Source organism: Schistocerca americana, chromosome 10 (genome assembly GCF_021461395.2).
Source record: "Schistocerca americana isolate TAMUIC-IGC-003095 chromosome 10, iqSchAmer2.1, whole genome shotgun sequence".
NCBI classification, from domain to species: domain Eukaryota; kingdom Metazoa; phylum Arthropoda; class Insecta; order Orthoptera; family Acrididae; genus Schistocerca; species Schistocerca americana.
In genome coordinates this window covers 33,060,749-33,081,205 of record NC_060128.1, presented here as the reverse complement: position 1 = coordinate 33,081,205, position 20,457 = coordinate 33,060,749, and positions in this window count along the sequence as shown.

Genomic DNA, 20,457 nt, shown 5'->3' with positions numbered 1-20,457 from the left:
TCATCGTCAACAAGAAGGTCCAAGGAATACAGTAAACCTGAAGTGAAGCATCAGAATCTAAAACTGGACTCCCAGGTGAGGTTCAAATCATAGAAAGTTAGAGTGTCAGTCCTCTTGTACTTTAGTCGGCATTGTGCCTTTTGTATTAAATTCGAATACAATTTCAATGTTTCATCGTCAATAAGAAGGTTCAAGGGATACAGTAAACCTGAAGTGAAGCATCGGAATCTAAAACTTGACTCACAGGAGAGGTTCAAATCATAGAGAGTTAGAGTGTTAGCCCACTTGTACTTAAGTCCGCATTGTGCCTTTGTACTAAATTTGGATGCAATTTCTGTGTTTCATCGTCAAAAAGAACGTCCAAGGAAACAGTAAACCTGAGGTGAGGCATCGGAATCTAAAACTGGACCCACAGGAGAGGTTCAAATCATAATAAAAGTTAGAGTGTCAGTCCGCTTGTACTTAAGTCGGCATTGTGCCTTTTGTATTAAATTCGGATGCAATTTCTGTGTTCCATCGTCAATAAGAAGTTCCAAGGTGAACAGTAAACCTCAAGTGAAGCATCGGAATCCAAAACTGGACTCACAGGAGAGGTTCAAATCATAGAAGGTTAGAGTGTCAGTCCTCTTGTACATAAGTCGGTATTGTGCCTTTTGTATTAAATTCGGATGCAATTTCTGTGTTTCATCTTCAATAAGAAGGTCCAAGGGATACAGTAAACCTGAAGTGAAGCATCGGAATCTAAAACTGGACTCACAGGAGAGGTTCAAATAATCGAAATTTAGAGTGTCAGTCCTCTCGTACTTAAGTCGGAATTGTGCCTTTTGTATAGAATTTTGTTGCAATTTCTGTGTTTCATCGTCAATAAGAAGGTCCAAGGGATGCAGTATACCTGAAGTGAAGTGTCGGAATCTAAAATTGGACTCACAGGGGAGGTTCAAATCATAGAAAATTTGAGTGTCAGTCCTCTTGTACTTAAGTCAGCATTGTGCCTTTTGTATTAAATTCGGATGCAATTTCTGTGTTTCATCGTCAATAAGTAGGTCCAAGGGATACAGTAAACCTGAAGTGATGCATCGGAATCTGAAACTGGACTCACAGGAGAGGTTCAAATAATCGAAAATTAGGGTGTCAGTCCTCTTGTACTTAAGTCGGCATTGTGCCTTTTGTATTAATTTCGGATGCAATTTCTGTGTTTCATCGTCAATAAGAAGAACCAAGGGATACAGTAAACCTGAAGTGAAGCATCGGAATCAAAAACTGTACTCACAGGAGAGGTTCAAATCATAGAGAGTTAGAGTGTCAGTCCTCTTGTAGTTAGTCGTCATTGTGCCTTTTGCATTAAATTCGGATGCAACTTATGTGTTTCATCGTCAATAAGACGGTCCAAGGGATACAGTAAACCTGAAGTGATGCATCGGAATCTAAAACTCGACTTACACGAGAGGTTCAAATCATAGAAAGTTAGAGTGTCAGTCCGCTTGTAGTTAAGTCGGCATTGTGCCTTTTGTATTAAATTCGGATGCAATTTCTGTGTTTCATCGTCAATAAGAAATTCCAATGTATACAGTAAACCTGAAGTGAAGCATCGGAATCTAAAACTGGACTCACAAGACAGGTTCAAATCACAGAAAGTTAGAGTATCAGACCGCTTGTACTTAATTCGGCATTCTGCCTTTTGTATTAACTTCGGATGCAATTTCTGTGTTTCATCGTCAATAAGAAGATCCAAGGCATACAGTATACCTGAAGTGATGCATCGGAATCTAATACTGGACTCACAGGAGAGGTTCAAATCCTATAAAGTTAGAGCGTCAGTCCTCTTGTACTTAAGTCGGTATTGTGCCTTTTATATTAAATTCGGAATCAATTTCTGTGTTCCATCGTCAATAAGAAGGTCCAAGGGATACAGTAAACCTGACGTGAAGCATCGGAATCTAAAACTGGACTCACAGGAGGGGTTCAAATCATAGAAAGTTAGAGTGTCAGTCCTCTTGTACTTAAGTCGGCATTGTGCCTTTTGTATTAGATTCGGATGCAATTTCTATGTTTCATCGTCAATAAGAAGGTCCAAGGGATACAGTAAACTTGAAGTGAAGCATCGGAATCTAAAACTCGAATTACAGGAGAGGTTTAAATCATAGAAAGTTAGTGTGTCAGTCCGCTTGTACCTAAGTCGGCATTGTGCCTTTTGTATTAAATTCGGATGCAATTTCTGTGTTTCATCGTCAATAAGAAGGTCCAAGGGATACAGTAAACCTGAAGTGAAGAATCTGAATCTAAAACTGGACTCACAGGAGAAGTTCAAATCAAAGAAAAATAGAGTGTCGGTACTCTTGTACTTAAGTCGGTACTGTGCCTTCTATATTAAATTCGGATGCAATTTCTGTGTTTCATCGACAACAAGAAGGTCCATGGGATACAGTAAACATGAAGTGAAGCATCGGAATCTAAAACTGGACTCACAGGAGAGGTTCAAATCATAGAGAGTTAGAGTGTTAGCCCACTTGTACTTAAGTCTGCATTGTGCCTTTTGTACTAAATTTGGATGCAATTTCTGTGTTTCATCGTCAATATGACGGTCCGAGGGATACAGTAAACCTGAAGTGAAGCATCGGAATCTAAAACTCGAATTACAGGAGAGGTTTAAATCATAGAAAGTTAGTGTGTCAGTCCGCTTGTACCTAAGTCGGCATTGTGCCTTTTGTATTAATTTCGGATGCAATTTCTGTGTTTCACCGTCAGTAATCAGGTCCAAGGGATACAGTAAACCTGAAGTGAAGCATCGGAATCTAAAACTGGACTCACAGGAGAGGTTCAAATCATAGAGAGTTAGAGTTTGAGTCCTTTTGTACTTAAGTCGGCATTGTGCCTTTTGTATTGATTTCGGATGCCATTTCTGTGTTTCATCGACAACAAGAAGGTCCATGGGATACAGTAAACATGAAGTGAAGCATCGGAATCTAAAACTGGACTCACAGGAGAGGTTCAAATCATAGAGAGTTAGAGAGTTAGCCCACTTGTACTTAAGTCTGCATTGTGCCTTTTGTACTAAATTTGGATGCAATTTCTGTGTTTCATCGTCAAAAAGAACGTCCAAGGAAACAGTAAACCTGAGGTGAGGCATCGGAATCTAAAACTGGACCCACAGGAGAGGTTCAAATCATAATAAAAGTTAGAGTGTCAGTCCGCTTGTACTTAAGTCGGCATTGTGCCTTTTGTATTAAATTCGGATGCAATTTCTGTGTTCCATCGTCAATTAGAAGTTCCAAGGTGAACAGTAAACCTCAAGTGAAGCATCGGAATCCAAAACTGGACTCACAGGAGAGGTTCAAATCATAGAAGGTTAGAGTGTCAGTCCTCTTGTACATAAGTCGGTATTGTGCCTTTTGTATTAAATTCGGATGCAATTTCTGTGTTTCATCGTCAATAAGAAGGTCCAACGGATACAGTAAACCTGAAGTGAAGCATCGGAATCTAAATCTGGACCCACAGGAGGGGTTCAAATCAAAGTAAGTTAAAGTGTCAGTCCTCTTGTACTTGACTCAGCATTGTGCCTTTTGTATAAAATTCGGTTGTAATTTCTGTGTTTCATCGTCAATAAGAAGGTCCAAGGGATACAGTAAACCTGACGTGAAGCATCGGAATCTAAAACTGGACTCACAGGAGAGGTTTAAATCATAGAAAGTTAGGGTATCAGTCCCCTTGTACTTATGTCGTCATTGTGCCTTTTGTATTAAATTCGGATGCAATTTCTGTGTTTCATTGTCAATAAGAAGGTCCAAGGCATACAGTAAACCTGAAGTGAAGCATCGGAATCTAAAACTGGACTCACAGGAGGGGTTCAAATCATAGAAAGTTAGAGTGTCAGTCCTCTTGTACTTAAGTCGGCATTGTGCCTTTTGTATTAGATTCGGATGCAATTTCTATGTTTCATCGTCAATAAGAAGGTCCAAGGGATACAGTAAACCTGAAGTGAAGCATCGGAATCTAAAACTGGATTCACAGGAGAGGTTCAAATCATAGAGAGTTAGAGTGTGAGTCCCACTGTACTTAAGTCGGCATTGTGCCTTTTGTATTAATTTCGGATGCAATTTCTGTGTTTCATCATCAATAAGAAGGTCCAAGGGATACAGTAAACCTGAAGTGAAGCATCGGAATCTAAAACTCGAATTACAGGAGAGGTTTAAATCATAGAAAGTTAGTGTGTCAGTCCGCTTGTACCTAAGTCGGCATTGTGCCTTTTGTATTAAATTCGGATGCAATTTCTGTGTTTCATCGTCAATAAGAAGGTCCAAGGGTTACAGTAAACCTGAAGTGAAGAATCTGAATCTAAAACTGGACTCACAGGAGAAGTTCAAATCAAAGAAAAATAGAGTGTCGGTACTCTTGTACTTAAGTCGGTACTGTGCCTTCTATATTAAATTCGGATGCAATTTCTGTGTTTCATCGACAACAAGAAGGTCCATGGGATACAGTAAACATGAAGTGAAGCATCGGAATCTAAAACTGGACTCACAGGAGAGGTTCAAATCGTCGAGAGTTAGAGTGTCAGTCCTCTTGTACTTAAGTCGTCATTGTGCCTTTTGTATTAAATTCGGATGCTATTTATGTGTTTCATCGTCAATAAGACGGTCCAAGGGATACAGTAAACCTGAAGTGAAGCATCGGAATCTAAAACTCGAATAACAGGAGAGGTTTAAATCATAGAAAGTTAGTGTGTCAGTCCGCTTGTACCTAAGTCGGCATTGTGCGTTTTGTATTAAATTCGGATGCAATTTCTGTGTTTCCTCGTCAATAATCAGGTCCAAGGGATACAGTAAACCTGAAGTGAAGCATCGGAATCTAAAACTGGACTCACAGTGGAGGTTCAAATCATAGAGAGTTAGAGTTTGAGTCCTTTTGTACTTAAGTCGGCATTGTGCCTTTTGTATTAATTTCGGATGCAATTTCTGTGTTTCATCGACAACAAGAAGGTCCATGGGATACAGTAAACATGAAGTGAAGCATCGGAATCTAAAACTGGACTCACAGGAGAGGTTCAAATCATAGAGAGTTAGAGTGTTAGCCCACTTGTACTTAAGTCCGCATTGTGCCTTTTGTACTAAATTTGGATGCAATTTCTGTGTTTCATCGTCAAAAAGAACGTCCAAGGAAACAGTAAACCTGAGGTGAGGCATCGGATTCTGAAACTGGACACACAGGAGAGGTTCAAATCATAATAAAAGTTAGAGTGTCAGTCCGCTTGTACTTAAGTCGGCATTGTGCCTTTTGTATTAAATTCGGATGCAATTTCTGTGTTTCATCGTCAATAAGAAGGTCCAAGGGATACAGTAAACCTGAAGTGAAGCATCGGAATCTAAATCAGGACCCACAGGAGGGGTTCAAATCAAAGTAAGTTAAAGTGTCAGTCCTCTTGTACTTGAGTCGGCATTGTGCCTTTTGTATAAAATTCGGATGTAATTTCTGTGTTTCATCGTCAATAAGAAGGTCCAAGGGATACAGTAAACCTGAAATGAAGCATCGGAATCTAAAACTGGACTCACAGGAGAGGTTCAAATAATCGAAATTTAGAGTGTCAGTCCTCTCGTACTTAAGTCGGCATTGTGCCTTTTGTATTGAATTTTGTTGCAATTTCTGTGTTTCATCGTCAATAAGAAGGTCCAAGGGATACAGTATACCTGAAGTGAAGCGTCGGAATCTAAAACTGGACTCACAGGGGAGGTTCAAATCATAGAAAATTTGAGTGTCAGTCCTCTTGTACTTAAGTCAGCATTGTGCCTTTTGTATTAAATTCGGATGCAATTTCTGTGTTTCATCGTCAATAAGTAGGTCCAAGGGATACAGTAAACCTGAAGTGAAGCATCGGAATCTGAAACTGAACTCACAGGAGAGGTTCTAATAATCGAAAATTAGGGTGTCAGTCCTCTTGTACTTAAGTCGGCATTGTGCCTATTGTATTAATTTCGGATGCAATTTCTGTGTTTCATCGTCAATAAGAAGAACCAAGGGATACAGTAAACCTGAAGTGAAGCATCGGAATCTAAAACTGTACTCACAGGAGAGGTTCAAATCAAAGAGAGTTAGAGTGTCAGTCCTCTTGTATTTAAGTCATCATTGTGCCTTTTGCATTAAATTCGGATGCAACTTATGTGTTTCATCGTCAATAAGACGGTCCAAGGGATACGGTTAACCTGAAGTGAAGCATCGGAATCTAAAACTGGACTCACAGGAGAGGTTCAAATCATTGAATGTTAGAGTGTCATTCCTCTTGTACTTAAGTCGGCATCGTGCATTTCGTATTAAATTCGGATGTAATTTCTGTGTTTCATCGTCAATATGAAGGTCCAAGGGGTACAGTAAACCAAAAGTGAAGCATCACAATCTAAGACTGGACTCAAACAAGCGGTTCAAATCATAGAATGTTAGAGTGTCAGTCCTCTTGTACTTAAGTCGGCATTGTGCCTTTTGTATTAAATTCGGATGCAATTTCTGTGTTTCATGGTCGATAAGAGGGTCCAAGGGATACAGTAAACCTGAAGTGAAGCATCGGAATCTAAAACTGGACTCACAGGGGAGGTTCAAATCATAGAAAGTTAGAGTGTTAGTCCTCTTGTACTTAAGTCCGCATTGTGCTTTTTGTATTAATTTTGGATGCAATTTCTATGTTTCATCGTCAATAAGAACGTCCACGGAAACAGTAAACCTGAAGTGAAGCATCGGAATCTAAAACTGGACTCACAGGAGAGGATCAAATCATAGAGAGTTAGAGTGTCAGTCCTACTGTACTTAAGTCGGCATTGTGCCTTTTGTATTAATTTCGGATGCAATTTCTGTGTTTCATCGTCAATATGAAGGTCCAAGGGATACAGTAAACCTGAAGTGAAGCATCGGAATCTAAAACTGAACTCACAAGAGGGGTTCAAATCATAGAAAGTTAGAGTGTCAGTCCTCTTGTACTTAAGTCGGCATTGTGCCTTTTGTATTAAATTCGGATGCAATTTCTGTGGTTGATCGTCAATAAGAAGGTCCAAGGGATACAGTAAACCTGAAGTGAAGCATCGGAATCTAAAACTGGACTCACAGGAGAGGTTCAAATCATAGAAAGTTAGAGTGTCATTCCTCTTGTACTTAAGTCGGCATTGTGCCTTTCGTATTAAATTCGGATGCAATTTCTGTGTTTCATCGTCAATAAGAAGTTCCAAGGTATACAGTAAACCTGAAGTGAAGCATCGGAATCTAAAACTGGACTCATAAGAGAGGTTCAAATCATAGTTAGAGTGTCAGTCCTCTTGTACTTAAGTCGGCATTGTGCCTTTTGTATTAAATTCGGATTTAATTTCTGTGTTTCATCGTCAATAAGAAGGTCCAAGGTATACCGTAAACCTGAAGTGAAGCATCGGAATCTAAAACTGGACTCACAAGAGAGGTTCAAATCATAGAAAGTTAGAGTGTCAGTCCGCTTGTACTTAAGCCGGTATTGTGCCTTTTGTACTAAATTCGGATGCAATTTCTGTCTTTTCATCGTCAACAAGAAGGTCCAAGGAATACAGTAAACCTGAAGTGAAACATCGGAATCTAAAACTGGACTCCCAGGAGAGGTTCAAATCATAGAAAGTTAGAGTGTCAGTCCTCTTGTACTTAAGTCGGCATTGTGCCTTTTGTATTAAATTCGGATACAACTTCTATGTTTCATCGTCAATAAGAAGGTTCAAGGGATACAGTAAACCTCAAGTGAAGCATCAGAATCTAAAACTTGACTCACAGGAGAGGTTCAAATCATAGAGAGTTAGAGTGTTAGCCCACTTGTACTTAAGTCCGCATTGTGCCTTTGTACTAAATTTGGATGCAATTTCTGTGTTTCATCGTCAAAAAGAACGTCCAAGGAAACAGTAAACCTGAGGTGAGGCATCGGAATCCAAAACTGGACCCACAGGAGAGGTTCAAATCATAATAAAAGTTAGAGTGTCAATCCGCTTGTACTTAAGTCGGCATTGTGCCTTTTGTATTAAATTCGGATGCAATTTCTGTGTTCCATCGTCAATAAGAAGTTCCAAGGTGAACAGTAAACCTCAAGTGAAGCATCGGAATCCAAAACTGGACTCACAGGAGAGGTTCAAATCATAGAAGGTTAGAGTGTCAGTCCTCTTGTACATAAGTCGGTATTGTGCCTTTTGTATTAAATTCGAATGCAATTTCTGTGTTTCATCATCAATAAGAAGGTCCAAGGGATACAGTAAACCTGAAGTGAAGCATCGGAATCTAAAACTGGACTCACAGGAGAGGTTCAAATAATCGAAATTTAGAGTGTCAGTCCTCTCGTACTTAAGTCGGAATTGTGCCTTTTGTATAGAATTTTGCTGCAATTTCTGTATTTCATCGTCAGTAAGAAGGTCCAAGGGATACAGTATACCTGAAGTGAAGTGTCGGAATCTAAAACTGGACTCACAGGGGAGGTTCAAATCATAGAAAATTTGAGTGTCAGTCCTCTTGTACTTAAGTCAGCATTGTGCCTTTTGTATTAAATTCGGATGCAATTTCTGTGTTTCATCGTCAATAAGTAGGTCCAAGGGATACAGTAAACCTGAAGTGATGCATCGGAATCTGAAACTGGACTCACAGGAGAGGTTCAAATAATCGAAAATTAGGGTGTCAGTCCTCTTGTACTTAAGTCGGCATTGTGCCTTTTGTATTAATTTCGGATGCAATTTCTGTGTTTCATCGTCAATATGAAGAACCAAGGGATACAGTAAACCTGAAGTGAAGCATCGGAATCTAAAACTGTACTCACAGGAGAGGTTCAAATCATAGAGAGTTTGAGTGTCAGTCCTCTTGTAGTTAAGTCGTCATTGTGCCTTTTGCATTAAATTCGGATGCAACTTATGTGTTTCATCGTCAATAAGACGGTCCAAGGGATACAGTAAACCTGAAGTGAAGCATCGGAATCTAAAACTCGACTTACACGAGAGGTCCAAATCATAGAAAGTTAGAGTGTCAGTCCGCTTGTATTTAAGTCGGCATTGTGCCTTTTGTATTAAATTCGGATGCAATTTCTGTGTTTCATCGTCAATAAGAAATTCCAATGTATACAGTAAACCTGAAGTGAAGCATCGGAATCTAAAACTGGACTCACAAGACAGGTTCAAATCATAGAAAGTTAGAGTATCAGACCGCTTGTACTTAAATCGGCATTGTGCCTTTTGTATTAACTTCGGATGCAATTTCTGTGTTTCATCGTCAATAAGAAGATCCAAGGCATACAGTAAACCTGAAGTGATGCATCGGATTCTAATACTGGACTCACAGGAGAGGTTCAAATCCTATAAAGTTAGAGCGTCAGTCCTCTTGTACTTAAGTCGGTATTGTGCCTTTTATATTAAATTCGGAATCAACTTCTGTGTTCCATCGTCAATAAGAAGGTCCAAGGGATACAGTAAACCTGACGTGAAGCATCGGAATCTAAAACTGGACTCACAGGAGAGGTTTAAATCATAGAAAGTTAGAGTATCAGTCCCCTTGTACTTAAGTCGTCATTGTGCCTTTTGTATTAAATTCGGATGCAATTTCTGTGTTTCATCGTCAATAAGAAGGTCCAAGGGATACAGTAAACCTGAAGTGAAGCATCGGAATCTAAAACTGGACTCACAGGAGAGGTTCAAATCATAGAAAGTTAGAGTGTCAGTCCTCTTGTACTTAAGTCGGCATTGTGCCTTTTGTATTAGATTCGGATGCAATTTCTATGTTTCATCGTCAATAAGAAGGTCCAAGGGATACAGTAAACCTGAAGTGAAGCGTCGGAATCTAAAACTCGAATTACAGGAGAGGTTTAAATCATAGAAAGTTAGTGTGTCAGTCCGCTTGTACCTAAGTCGGCATTGTGCCTTTTGTATTAAATTCGGATGCAATTTCTGTGTTTCATCGTCAATAAGAAGGTCCAAGGGATACAGTAAACCTGAAGTGAAGAATCTGAATCTAAAACTGGACTCACAGGAGAAGTTCAAATCAAAGAAAAATAGAGTGTCGGTACTCTTGTACTTAAGTCGGTACTGTGCCTTCTATATTAAATTCGGATGCAATTTCTGTGTTTCATCGACAACAAGAAGGTCCATGGGATACAGTAAACATGAAGTGAAGCATCGGAATCTAAAACTGGACTCACAGGAGAGGTTCAAATCGTCGAGAGTTAGAGTGTCAGTCCTCTTGTACTTAAGTCGTCATTGTGCCTTTTGTATTAAATTCGGATGCTATTTATGTGTTTCATCGTCAATAAGACGGTCCAAGGGATACAGTAAACCTGAAGTGAAGCATCGGAATCTAAAACTCGAATTACAGAGAGGTTTAAATCATAGAAAGTTAGTGTGTCAGTCCGCTTGTACCTAAGTCGGCATTGTGCCTTTTGTATTAAATTCGGATGATATTTCTGTGTTTCATCGTCAATAATCAGGTCCAAGGGATACAGTAAACCTGAAGTGAAGCATCGGAATCTAAAACTGGACTCACAGGAGAGGTTCAAATCATAGAGAGTTAGAGTTTGAGTCCTTTTGTACTTAAGTCGGCATTTTGCCTTTTGTATTAATTTCGGATGCAATTTCTGTGTTTCATCGACAACAAGAAGGTCCATGGGATACAGTAAACATGAAGTGAAGCATCGGAATCTAAAACTGGACTCACAGGAGAGGTTCAAATCATAGAGAGTTAGAGTGTTAGCCCACTTGTACTTAAGTCCGCATTGTGCCTTTTGTACTAAATTTGGATGCAATTTCTGTGTTTCATCGTCAAAAAGAACGTCCAAGGAAACAGTAAACCTGAGGTGAGGCATCGGAATCTAAAACTGGACCCACAGGAGGGGTTCAAATCATAATAAAAGTTAGAGTGTCAGTCCGCTTGTACTTAAGTCGGCATTGTGCATTTTGTATTAAATTCGGATGCAATTTCTGTGTTCCATCGTCAATAAGAAGTTCCAAGGTGAACAGTAAACCTCAAGTGAAGCATCGGAATTCAAAACTGGACTCACAGGTGAGGTTCAAATCATAGCAGGTTAGAGTGTCAGTCCTCATGTACATAAGTCGGTATTGTGCCTTTTGTATTAAATTCGGATGCAATTTCTGTGTTTCATCGTCAATAAGAAGGTCCAAGGGATACAGTAAACCTGAAGTGAAGCATCGGAATCTAAATCTGGACCCACAGGAGGGGTTCAAATCAAAGTAAGTTAAAGTGTCAGTCCTCTTGTACTTGAGTCGGCATTGTGCCTTTTGTATAAAATTCGGATGTAATTTCTGTGTTTCATCGTCAATAAGAAGGTCCAAGGGATACAGTAAACCTGAAATGAAGCATCGGAATCTAAAACTGGACTCACAGGAGAGGTTCAAATAATCGAAATTTAGAGTGTCAGTCCTCTCGTACTTAAGTCGGCATTGTGCCTATTGTATTGAATTTTGTTGCAATTTCAGTGTTTCATCGTCAATAAGAAGGTCCAAGGGATACAGTATACCTGAAGTGAAGCGTCGGAATCTAAAACTGGACTCACAGGGGAGGTTCAAATCATAGAAAATTTGAGTGTCAGTCCTCTTGTACTTAAGTCAGCATTGTGCCTTTTGTATTAAATTCGGATGCAATTTCTGTGTTTCATCGTCAATAAGTAGGTCCAAGGGATACAGTAAACCTGAAGTGAAGCATCGGAATCTGAAACTGAACTCACAGGAGAGGTTCTAATAATCGAAAATTAGGGTGTCAGTCCTCTTGTACTTAAGTCGGCATTGTGCCTTTTGTATTAATTTCGGATGCAATTTCTGTGTTTCATCGTCAATAAGAAGAACCAAGGGATACAGTAAACCTGAAGTGAAGCATCGGAATCTAAAACTGTACTCACAGGAGAGGTTCAAATCATAGAGAGTTAGAGTGTCAGTCCTCTTGTATTTAAGTCGTCATTGTGCCTTTTGCATTAAATTCGGATGCAACTTATGTGTTTCATCGTCAATAAGACGGTCCAAGGGATACAGTAAACCTGAAGTGAAGCATCGGAATCTAAAACTCGACTTACACGAGAGGTTCAAATCATAGAAAGTTAGAGTGTCAGTCGGCTTGTACTTAAGTCGGTATTGTGCCTTTTGCATTAAATTCGGATGCAATTTCTGTGTTTCATCGTCAATAAGAAGGTCCAAGGGATACAGTAAACATGAAGTGAAGCATCGGAATCTAAAACTGGACTCACAGGAGAGGTTAAAATCATAGAGAGTTATAGTGTCAGTCCACTTGCACGTAAGTTGGCATTGTGCTTTTTGTCTTAAATTCGGATGCAATTGCTGTGTTTCATCATCAATAAGAAGGTCCAAGGGATACAGTAAACCTGAAGTGAAGCATCGGTATGTAAAACTGGACTCACAAGAGAAGTTCAAATCATCAAAAGTTAGAGTGTCAGTCCTTTTGTACTTGAGTCGGCATTGTGCCTTTTGTATAAAATTCGGATGTAATTTCTGTGTTTCATCGTCAATAAGAAGGTCCAAGGGATACAGTAAACCTGAAGTGAAGCATCGGAATCTAAAACTGGACTCACAGGAGAGGATCAAATCATAGAGAGTTAGAGTGTGAGTCCTATTGTACTTAAGTCGGCATTGTGCCTTTTGTATTAATTTCGGATGCAATTTCTGTGTTTCATCGTCAATAAGAAGGTCCAAGGGATACAGTAAACCTGAAGTGAAGCATCGGAATCTAAAACTGGACTCACCGGAGAGGTTTAAATCATCGAAATTTAGAGTGTCAGTCCCTTTGTACTTATGTCGGCATTGTGCCTTTTGTATTTTATTCGGATGCAATTTCTGTGTTTCGTCGTCAATAAGAACGTCCAAGGGATACAGTAAACCAGAAGTGAAGCATCGGAATCTAAAACTGGACTCACAGGAGAGGTTCAAATCATAGAAAGTTAGAGTGTCATTCCTCTTGTACTTAAGTCGGCATTGTGCCTTTCGTATTAAATTCGGATGCAATTGCTGTGTTTCATCGTCATTAAGAAGGTCCAAGGGATACAGTAAACCAGAAGTGAAGCATCAGAATCTAAGACTGGACTAACAGAAGAGGTTCAAATCATAGAATGTTAGAGTGTCAGTCCTCTTGAACTTAAGTCGGCATTGTGCCTTTTGTATTAAATTCGGATGCAATTTCTGTGTTTCATGGTCAATAAGAAGGTCCAAGGGATACAGTAAACCTGAAGTGAAGCATCGGAATCTAAAACTGGACCCACAGGAGGGGTTCAAATCAAAGTAAGTTAAAGTGTCAGTCCTCTTGTACTTGAGTCGGCATTGTGCCTTTTGTATAAAATTCGGATGTAATTTCTGTGTTTCATCGTCAATAAGATGGTCCAAGGGATACAGTAAACCTGAAATGAAGCATCGGAATCTAAAACTGGACTCACAGGAGAGGTTCAAATAATCGAAATTTAGAGTGTCAGTCCTCTCGTACTTAAGTCGGCATTGTGCCTATTGTATTGAATTTTGTTGCAATTTCAGTGTTTCATCGTCAATAAGAAGGTCCAAGGGATACTGTATACCTGAAGTGAAGCGTCGGAATCTAAAACTGGACTCACAGGGGAGGTTCAAATCATAGAACATTTGTGTGTCAGTCCTCTTGTACTTAAGTCAGCATTGTGCCTTTTGTATTAAATTCGGATGCAATTTCTGTGTTTCATCGTCAATAAGTAGGTCCAAGGGATACAGTAAACCTGAAGTGAAGCATCGGAATCTGAAACTGAACTCACAGGAGAGGTTCTAATAATCGAAAATTAGGGTGTCAGTCCTCTTGTACTTAAGTTGGCATTGTGCCTTTTGTATTAATTTCGGATGCAATTTCTGTGTTTCATCGTCAATAAGAAGAACCAAGGGATACAGTAAACCTGAAGTGAAGCATCGGAATCTAAAACTGGACTCACAGGGGAGGTTAAAATCATAGAGAGTTAGAGTGTAAGTCATCTTGTACTTAAGTCGTCATTGTGCCTTTTGTATTAAATTCGGATGCAATTTATGTGTTTCATCGTCAATAAGACGGTCCAAGGGATACAGTAAACCTGAAGTGAAGCATCGGAATCTAAAACTGGACTCACAGGAGAGGATCAAATCATAGAGAGTTAGAGTGTGAGTCCTATTGTACTTAAGTCGGTATTGTGCCTTTTGTATTAATTTCGGATGCAATTTCTGTGTTTCATCGTCAATAAGAAGGTCCAAGGGATACAGTAAACCTGAAGTGAAGCATCGGAATCTAAAACTGGACTCACCGGAGAGGTTTAAATCATCGAAATTTAGAGTGTCAGTACTCTTGTACTTAAGTCGGCATTGTGCCTTTTGCATTAAATTCGGATGCAATTTCTGTGTTTCATCGTCAATAAGAAGGTCCAAGGGATACAGTAAACCTGAAGTGAACCATCGGAATCTAAAACTGGACTCACAGGAGGGGTTCAAATAATCGAAATTTAGAGTGTCAGTCCTCTCGTACTTAAGTCGGCATTGTACCTTTTGTATTGAATTTGGATGCAATTTCTGTGTTTCATCGTCAATAAGAAGGTCCAAAAGATACAGTAAACCTGAAGTGTAGCATCGGAATCTAAAACTTAACTCACAGGAGAGGTTCAAATCATTGAAAGTTAGAGTGTCAGTCCCTTTGTACTTATGTCGGCATTGTGCCTTTTGTATTTTATTCGGATGCAATTTCTGTGTTTCGTCGTCAATAAGAACGTCCAAGGGATACAGTAAACCAGAAGTGAAGCATCGGAATCTAAAACTGGACTCACAGGAGAGGTTCAAATCATAGAAAGTTAGAGTGTCATTCCTCTTGTACTTAAGTCGGCATTGTGCCTTTCGTATTAAATTCGGATGCAATTGCTGTGTTTCATCGTCAATAAGAAGGTCCAAGGGATACAGTAAACCAGAAGTGAAGCATCAGAATCTAAAAGTGGACCCACAGGAGAGGTTAAAATCATAGATAATTAGAGTGTCAGTCCTCTTGTACTTAAGTCGGCATTGTGCATTTTGTATTAAATTCGGATACAATTTCTGTGTTTCATGGTCAATAAGAGGGTCCAAGGGATACAGTAAACCTGAAGTGTAGCATCGGAATCTAAAACAGAACTCACAGGAGAGGTTCAAATCATAGAGAGTTAGAGTGTCAGTCCTCTTGTACTTATGTCGGCATTGTGCCTTTTGTATTTTATTCGGATGCAATTTCTGTGTTTCATCGTCAATAAGAACGTCCAAGGGATACAGTAAACCTGAAGTGAAGCATCGGAATCTAAAACTGGACTCACAGGAGAGGTTCAAATCATAGAATGTTAGAGTGTCATTCCTCTTGTACTTAAGTCGGCATTGTGCGTTTCGTATTAAATTCGGATGTATTTTCTGTGTTTCATCGTCAATATGAAGGTCCAAGGGGTACAGTAAACCAAAAGTGAAGCATCACAATCTAAGACTGGACTCACAGAAGAGGTTCAAATCATAGAATGTTAGAGTGTCAGTCCTCTTGTACTTAAGTCGGCATTGTGCCTTTTGTATTAAATTCGGATGCAATTTCTGTGTTTCATCGTCAATAATCAGGTCCAAGGGATACAGTAAACCTGAAGTGAAGCATCGGAATCCAAAACTGGACTCACAGGGGAGGTTCAAATCATAGAAAGTTAGAGTGTTAGTCCTCTTGTACTTAAGTCCGCATTGTGCCTTTTGTATTAAATTTGGATGCAATTTCTATGTTTCATCGTCAATAAGAACGTCCAAGGAAACAGTAAAGCTGAAGTGAAGCATCGGAATCTAAAACTGGACTCACAGGAGAGGATCAAATCATAGAGAGTTAGAGTGTCAGTCCTACTGTACTTAAGTCGGCATTGTGCCTTTTGTATTAATTTCGGATGCAATTTCTGTGTTTCATCGTCAATATGAAGGTCCAAGGGATACAGTAAACCTGAAGTGAAGCATCGGAATCTAAAACTGAACTCACAGGAGGGGTTCAAATCATAGAAAGTTAGAGTGTCAGTCCTCTTGTACTTAAGTCGGCATTGTGCCTTTTGTATTAAATTCGGATGCAATTTCTGTGGTTCATCGTCAATAGGAAGGTCCAAGGGATACAGTAAACCTGAAGTGAAGCATCGGAATCTAAAACTGGACTCACAGGAGAGGTTCAAATAATAGAAAGTTAGAGTGTCATTCCTCTTGTACTTAAGTCGGCATTGTGCCTTTCGTATTAAATTCGGATGCAATTTCTGTGTTTCATCGTCAATAAGAAGTTCCAAGGTATACAGTAAACCTGAAGTGAAGCATCGGAATCTAAAACTGGACTCATAAGAGAGGTTCAAATCATAGTTAGAGTGTCAGTCCTCTTGTACTTAAGTCGGCATTGTGCCTTTTGTATTAAATTCGGATCCAATTTCTGTGTTTCATCGTCAATATGAAGACCAAGGCATACAACAAACCTGAAGTGAAGCTTCCGAATCTAAAACTGGACTCACAGGAGAGGTTCAAATCATAGGAAGTTAGAGTGTCAGACCTCTTGTACTTAAGTCGGTATTGTGCCTTTTGTATTAAATTCGGATTTAATTTCTGTGTTTCATCGTCAATAAGAAGGTCCAAGGGATACAGTAAACCTGAAGTGAAGCATCGGAATGTATAACTGGACTCACAGGAGAGGTTGAAATCATTGAAAATTAGAGTGTGAGGCCCCTTGTACTTAAGTCGGTATTGTGCCTTTTGTATTAAATTAGGATGCAATTTCTGTGTTTCATCGTCAATAAGAAGGTCCAAGGGATACAGTAAACCTGAAGTGGAGCATCGGAATCTAAAACTGGACTAACAGGAGAGGTTCAAATCATAGAAAGTTAGAGTGTCAGTCCTCTTCTACTCAAGTCGGCATTGTGCCTTTTGTATTAAATTCGGATGCAATTTCTGTGTTTCATCGGCAATAAGAAGGTCCAAGGTATACCGTAAACCTGAAGTGAAGCATCGGAATCCAAAACTGGACTCACAAGAGAGGTTCAAATCATAGAAAGTTAGGGTGTTAGTCCGCTTGTACTTAAGCCGGTATTGTGCCTTTTGTATTAAATTCGGATGCAATTTCTGTGTTTCATCGTCAACAAGAAGGTCCAAGGAATACAGTAAACCTGAAGTGAAGCATCGGAATCTAAAACTGGACTCCCAGGAGAGGTTCAAATCATAGAAAGTTAGAGTGTCAGTCCTCTTGTACTTAAGTCGGCATTGTGCCTTTTGTATTAAATTCGGATACAATTTCTATGTTTCATCGTCAATAAGAAGGTTCAACGGATACAGTAAACCTGAAGTGAAGCATCGGAATCTAAGACTTGACTCACAGGAGAGGTTCAAATCATAGAAGGTTAGAGTGTCAGTCCTCTTGTACATAAGTCGGTATTGTGCCTTTTGTATTAAATTCGGATGCAATTTCTGTGTTCCATCGTCAATAAGAAGTTCCAAGGTGAACAGTAAACCTCAAGTGAAGCATCGGAATCCAAAACAGGACTCACAGGAGAGGTTCAAATCATAGAAGGTTAGTGTCAGTCCTCTTGTACATAAGTCGGTATTGTGCCTTTTGTATTAAATTCGGATGCAATTTCTGTGTTTCATCGTCAATAAGAAGGTCCAAGGGATACAGTAAACCTGAAGTGAAGCATCGGAATCTAAAACTGGACTCACAGGAGAGGTTCAAATAATCGAAATTTAGAGTGTCAGTCCTCTCGTACTTAAGTCGGAATTGTGACTTTTGTATAGAATTTTGTTGCAATTTCTGTGTTTCATCGTCAATAAGAAGGTCCAAGCGATACAGTATACCTGAACTGAAGTGTCGGAATCTAAAACTGGACTCACAGGGGAGGTTCAAATCATAGAAAATTTGAGTGTCAGTCCTCTTGTACTTAAGTCAGCATTGTGCCTTTTGTATTAAATTCGGATGCAATTTCTGTGTTTCATCGTCAATAAGTAGGTCCAAGGGATACAGTAAACCTGAAGTGATGCATCGGAATCTGAAACTGGACTCACAGGAGAGGTTCAAATAATCGAAAATTAGGGTGTCATTCCTCTTGTACTTAAGTCGGCATTGTGCCTTTTGTATTAATTTCGGATGCAATTTCTGTGTTTCATCGTCAATAAGAAGAACCAAGGTACAGTAAACCTGAAGTGAAGCATCGGAATCTAAAACTGTACTCACAGGAGAGGTTCAAATCATAGAGAGTTAGAGTGTCAGTCCTCTTGTAGTTAAGTCGTCATTGTGCCTTTTGCATTAAATTCGCATGCAACTTATGTGTTTCATCGTCAATTAGACGGTCCAAGGGATACAGTAAACCTGAAGTGAAGCATCGGAATCTAAAACTCGACTTACACGAGAGGTTCAAATCATAGAAAGTTAGAGTGTCAGTCCGCTTGTACTTAAGTCGGCATTGTGCCTTTTGTATTAAATTCGGATGCAATTTCTGTGTTTCATCGTCAATAAGAAATTCCAATGTATACAGTAAACCTGAAGTGAAGCATCGGAATCTAAAACTGGACTCACAAGACAGGTTCAAATCATAGAAAGTTAGAGTATCAGACCGCTTGTACTTAAATCGGCATTGTGCCTTTTGTATTAACTTCGGATGCAATTTCTGTGTTTCATCGTCAATAAGAAGATCCAAGGCATACAGTAAACCTGAAGTGATGCATCGGAATCTAATACTGGACTCACAGGAGAGGTTCAAATCCTATAAAGTTAGAGCGTCAGTCCTCTAGTACTTAAGTCGGTATTGTGCCTTCTATATTAAATTCGGAATCAATTTCTGTGTTCCATCGTCAATAAGAAGGTCCAAGGGATACAGTAAACCTGACGTGAAGCATCGGAATCTAAAACTGGACTCACAGGAGAGGTTTAAATCATAGAAAGTTAGAGTATCAGTCCCCTTGTACTTAAGTCGTCATTGTGCCTTTTGTATTAAATTCGGATGCAATTTCTGTGTCTCATCGTCAATAAGAAGGTCCAAGGGATACAGTAAACCTGAAGTGAAGCATCGGAATCTAAAACTGGACTCACAGGAGGGGTTCAAATCATAGAAAGTTAGAGTGTCAGTCCTCTTGTGTTTAAGTCGGCATTGTGCCTTTTGTATTAAATTCGGATACAATATCTATGTTTCATCGTCAATAAGAAGGTTCAACGGATACAGTAAACCTGAAGTGAAGCATCGGAATCTAAAACTTGACTCACAGGAGAGGTTCAAATCATAGAGAGTTAGAGTGTTAGCCCACTTGTACTTAAGTCCGCAATGTGCCTTTGTACTAAATTTGGATGCAATTTCTGTGTTTCATCGTCAAAAAGAACGTCCAAGGAAACAGTAAACCTGAGGTGAGGCATCGGAATCTAAAACTGGACCCACAGGAGAGGTTCAAATCATAATAAAAGTTAGAGTGTCAGTCCGCTTGTACTTAAGTCGGCATTGTGCCTTTTGTATTAAATTCGGATGCAATTTCTGTGTTCCATCGTCAATAAGAAGTTCCAAGGTGAACAGTAAACCTCAAGTGAAGCATCGGAATCCAAAACTGGACTCACAGGAGAGGTTCAAATCATAGAAGGTTAGAGTGTCAGTCCTCTTGTACTTGAGTCGGCATTGTGCCTTTTGTATAAAATTCGGATGTAATTTCTGTGTTTCATCGTCAATAAGAAGGTCCAAGGGATACAGTAAACCTGAAATGAAGCATCGGAATCTAAAACTGGACTCACAGGAGAGGTTCAAATAATCGAAATTTAGAGTGTCAGTCCTCTCGTACTTAAGTCGGCATTGTGCCTTTTGTATTGAATTTTGTTGCAATTTCTGTGTTTCATCGTCAATAAGAAGGTCCAAGGGATACAGTAAACCTGAAGTGAAGCATCGGAATCTGAAACTGAACTCACAGGAGAGGTTCTAATAATCGAAAATTAGGGTGTCAGTCCTCTTGTACTTAAGTCGGCATTGTGCCTTTTGTATTAATTTCGTATGCAATTTCTGTGTTTCATCGTCAATAGGAAGAACCAAGGGATACAGTAAACCTGAAGTGAAGCATCGGAATCTAAAACTGTACTCACAGGAGTGGTTCAAATCATAGAGAGTATGAATGTCAGTCCTCTTGTATTTAAGTCGTCATTGTGCCTTTTGCATTAAATTCGGATGCAACTTATGTGTTTCATCGTCAATAAGACGGTCCAAGGGATACAGTAAACCTGAAGTGAAGCATCGGAATCTAAAACTGGACTCACAGGAGGGGTTCAAATCATAGAATGTTAGACTGTCATTCCTCTTGTACTTAAGTCGGCATTGTGCTTCTCGTATTAAATTCGGATGTAATTTCTGTGTTTCATCGTCAATATGAAGGTCCAAGGGGTACAGTAAACCAAAAGTGAAGCATCACAATCTAAGACTGGACTCACAGAAGAGGTTCAAATCATAGAATGTTAGAGTGTCAGTCCTCTTGTACT